The 4,546-nt window shown below is 45.2% G+C and overlaps 1 protein-coding gene across 1 annotated transcript in view; it reads right to left on the bottom strand.

Annotated features, from left to right (window-relative positions):
• The window catches only part of RP1L1 (RP1 like 1), a 64,387-nt gene extending 60,879 nt beyond the window's left edge, over positions 1–3,508 (bottom strand). Inside the window, exon 1 of the mRNA XM_042936670.1 lies at positions 1,354–3,508. The gene's annotated coding sequence lies outside the window, so the exon portion shown is untranslated. The remainder of the gene's footprint in view (positions 1–1,353) is intronic.
• Positions 3,509–4,546: the final 1,038 nt, after the last annotated feature.

Consider the following 4,546-nt stretch of genomic DNA (forward strand, 5'->3'; position numbering starts at 1 on the left):
GCGTCCGACTTCACCCAGGTCACGATCTCACGGTCCGTGAGTTCGAGCCCCGCATCGGGCTCTGGGCTGATGGCTCGGAGCCTGGAGCCTGTTTCCGATTCTGTGTCTCCCTCTCTCTCTGACCCTCCCCCGTTCATGCTCTGTCTCTCTCTGTCCCAAAAATAAATAAAAAACGTTGAAAAAAAAAAAAGTGGTTGCTGGGGCTGGGGTTGAGGAAACAGAAATAGGGAGAAATTGGTAAAAGGGCACAAACTTCCAGTTATACGATGAATAAGGTCTGAGGATCTAATGTTGTAACATGGTAACTACTACAAAAAAAGTTGGTGATAAAGGATGAAAAGAAAAAGTAATGACCAGATCTGCCCTGAATCACTCAAACATAGCCAAAATCTCCAGGTTATAGTGTATATCATAGCCTTCTGAAGGAAGCAGTTATGTAAACTCTACTTGAACACTAACTGGAGTCTGTGAACCTAAACATCCAGGTCTTATCTAGAAAATTACTGAATCCGGCAATCTGCAATGGCTGTTAGTATGGCCAACTGTTAAAGTCAGGGTTTCAATGCTAGTTTTGTGATTTTGTACAAGGTATTTAATCTCTCTAAGCCTCAGTTTCCTCATATGTGAAATGAGAATGACCATTATTATATCTATCCTATGGAATTATTGCAAGGATTAAAAAGAGATAGTTAAAGCTCCTGGAATATAACTCTATTTACTAACTGAAAGTACTCTTCAGCATTCCTTGGTAAGTACATGAAATTTTTTTTGTTGTTGTTTTTATGACCAAACAGGCCTGTAAGATAGATGAGCTGAGATACACACATTCATTCCACAAACAGTAAATAGGAAAAGGCACATCAACTACCATTAAGTTCAAGAGTGCTGGACTCTGTGGCTTTTGTATGGATCTCATGGGAGATCTGAGAAAAGTCCATGTTTAACTAAAGAACATTGGGTGTGGCCAAAATGAGCCACGTTCATAGGTAGGTCCATAACCTGTTTCTCTCCTGTCAATATCACCTCATGATGCTTTCAATTATTCAACTAACAAACACTTACTGAGTACTAGCCACCATCCAGGCCCTACACAAGGCATCAGGGCCCCAGAGAGGAAGAAGGCATTGTCCATGTCTTTGTGGGACACGCAAGCTATAGGGAGAGGCCCTCAGTAAACAGGTGAAATGTCCTGTCATTATGATAAAGATAGTCACATTCATTCAACAAGCCTACTATGGCTTGGAGAACAGGGAATAAAATAGTCATCAATAAAATGAAATACTCTCATGACTTACAATCTAGGGGGAAACAGTCATTAAAACAAATCATTCAAATGGTTAAGTGAACACTTACAATGTGCAAAGTGCTGCTGGTGATGCATTTAGTGCCACAGACCATGTCACAAGGGCTCAGGAAAGCTTTCCCCGGGCAAGAGATGATTAAGCTGAGACATGAGGAACCAGAATGATGGAGGCAGAATGAGGGAGGAGAGAGTGTTCTAGGAGAGAAGACAGTGTATGCAAAGTTCTGGAGGGAGGACAGAGGAGGACTGGAAAAGTGTGGATGGGTAAGGCCCGGAGGCAGTGGGTATAGCCACCAGGATGGACTGTATAAGAAAGAAGAGTCCAGATCATTACAGTGCCTTTTAAGCCTCATGAAGTCTTTGGGGCTTACTCTGTGAGCAACAATTGTATTGCAAGTTTGAAGCAAGAAACTGACATAGTTCAACTTTATGTGTGTTATATATTTGTGTGTAGCGAAAAGGGAAGACACAATTTACATAAAATAAAATTCAGAGATCTTAAGTGAAGATACATGCTGGAGTAACCAACCCTCAAAACAAGATGCAAAACAAGTTCCCTCTTGCCAACGTCCATCCTATAATCAGACTTGTTTTGTATGTTTATTTACTCTGGCAATAGTGTAGAGAATGGGTGATGGGGGTGGGGGCAAAAACTGATGAGGGATATACTTGGGTAGTAGCAATGGGGATTGAAGCGAAGGAACTCAATAAATAGAAGAAAACGTTGGTAGAGCTTGGAATGTCTGGGAAGGAACAGGGGAGGGGCAGTCAGGAATGACCCACCAGTTGCTGGCTGGAGTAGTTGGAGGGACGCCTAACCACCCTGGGGAAGAAGGATCTGGAAGACTTTCCAGAAGAGCTAATGTGCAGGCTGAGTTTTGCAAAATCAATGAGAGTTAGCCAGGTGAGGGGAGTGAAAAGTGCATTTTAGGAAGGGGGTGGCAAAGGACAATCTCAGGGAAGATCCTGGGAATGAATATAGATGGGAGCACCTGGATCTAGCCTCACCTTAAATATACCCTAAGACATTTTACTTCTGTGCAACAATAAAATCTCACTTGGTCTAAGCTAGTTTGAGCTTCTGATGTAACAGAGACTTGTGGCTATGAGGAGAAAATTGAGAGGGATGGAAAAGGAGATGAGAGCAGCCTCTAGGTCCAGGGTGTTGAGCCCCAGATCAATGCCACTTAGGAGAGAAGTCAAGAAAGAACACCTGAGTTTCCAGGCACAGTGACTGACCTGTAGGACCTACCCCAGGACTGTGGGCAAGGACAGCTCCCACCCAGTGGGTCTAGACTCGGAGACTCACCCCCTCAAACCACTGTGTCAGGATCCACTCCCCCTGGCAAAACACCCCATGAAAATCCTGAGCCCCCAAGGACCCCAAAAACCTAGCAAAACTCCCCAGTCATCCATTCTATGGGAGAAGACTGAGCACTTTAACACTCCCCAGGCTGGGGGTAGAGGTGAGAGGACACATCCATTGCATAAATTTGGAAGTCATTTGCAATGGATGGACATTGGAGTCATGTGACTAGAAAAAAAATCCCTCAAGAATATGTGACCTGTGACCATTGAGGACATTATGCTGAGTGAAAGAAACCAATCACAAAAGGGCAAATACCGTATGATTCTGCTTATATGAGATGTCTAACATATTCACCCTCATAGAGCCAGCATGTAGAACAGTGATTGCCAGCGACTGGAAGAAAAGGAACACAGAGAGGTGCTCATCAATGGGCATAAAGTTTCAGTTACATGGGATGGATAGGTTCTAGAGGCTTGCTGGACGATGGATTGCCTGTAGTTAAGACTGTGCTGTGCACCTAAAAATGTATTGAAGGTAGATCTCATGTTAAGTGTTACCATAATAGAGCTTTTAAAAAGAACATGAAGTTTAAAAAGAGAAGAGGGTAAGGATCGAACAATGGATGACACCAACATGTCAGGGACAAATAGAGGAAGAGAAGTCTTCACAGAAGGCAGAGAGTGAATGCATGGAGAGAGAGGTCATTCAGGAGAAAGCAGCTTATGAGAAACCAAGAAACATCAGCCAAAGATGACAAGGATGGAAAGGGATCCATGATGCAGCAACCACATGTTGCAAAATGACACCCTCTGTGAGATTAACAAGAGTGTGAAGGTTGCCAGAAAGAGAATGGGTAAGTTGGAATGAGGAGCCTGAGACCCTCGTGGGAAGGAAGGGCACCCCCTCCCCATTCCTTTAACCCTAGTAATTTGCAGGAGTGGAACAAAGTGCCCTAACCAAGTTTTTCCTCATGGCGGGAAAGACAGCAAGGGGCCCTGAAGTAATATGACCATGAGGGTAACGAAAGTGGTACAGAACAGAACTAGCTTGATGGAGTCACTGGGCTGATGGTAATAATACTTTGAGTAGTTGAAGTGGTAGATGCTAGACGCTTGGGCTCTCTTACTTCTTCCCTGACTCAGGGAAAAGCTATAACCTGGGAGCTGTCACTCCTGGCCAGGAACTCTCTTGGTAGGCCCTAACGCAAAGAGACAAGGAGACCTGGGAAGGTACCAATGGAGGCGGCTGCAGGATCAGACAGTTCAGCCACCAACCTAAGCCAGCATCCAAGGTTTTCTTCATGGAGACTCCTGGGCAAGGAGTCATGGCTTACAGTCAAGGAGGCAGGGAAAGCAGGACTCACCCTTGTCAGTGGGCACCAGGGCTTCCAGGATGCAGAGGGCAAAGCTAGCCAGGAGAAGACTCGATCCCTACTAATCTCAGCATGTGGATGCTTGGGCACTGTGCTAGGGGACACCCCCACAGGGCTGTTTCCTGCACCCCAAAGCAAAGTCAGGATAAAGGGAACAGGAAGTCACAGATGATACAGGCCAGTGAAGAAGTGGGATGAAACTAGACCTTGGTGGGAATAAAGTCCAAAAACACATGAAGACAGTAAATGGAGGTCAGTCTTTTCATGGAGATAAATCCTTGACCTTGAAAGGAAGGAGAGAAGTGGGGCTTGGGTTAGAAGGATATGTAAGATGGGGGCATTCGTGAGTGTTTATAGGAAAGCCTGAGAAAGCTCATCTCTGTGAAGGAGAGGTGGGACAAAGGAAAGGGACCAAGGCCCCTGAAGCAGGTGTTGGGGGATGAGACCCAGAACCCAGCTGGAGAGGAGGGGCCAGCAGAAAAGAAACCTGGAAGAAACCACCTCAAAGCAGACCCTATGACCTCACAAAGCTGGCACACTCATCCCCAGGGTTCCAGAAAAT

The sequence above is a fragment of the Panthera leo genome, chromosome B1 (genome assembly GCF_018350215.1).
Source record: "Panthera leo isolate Ple1 chromosome B1, P.leo_Ple1_pat1.1, whole genome shotgun sequence".
In the NCBI taxonomy this organism is placed as follows: Eukaryota; Metazoa; Chordata; class Mammalia; order Carnivora; family Felidae; genus Panthera; species Panthera leo.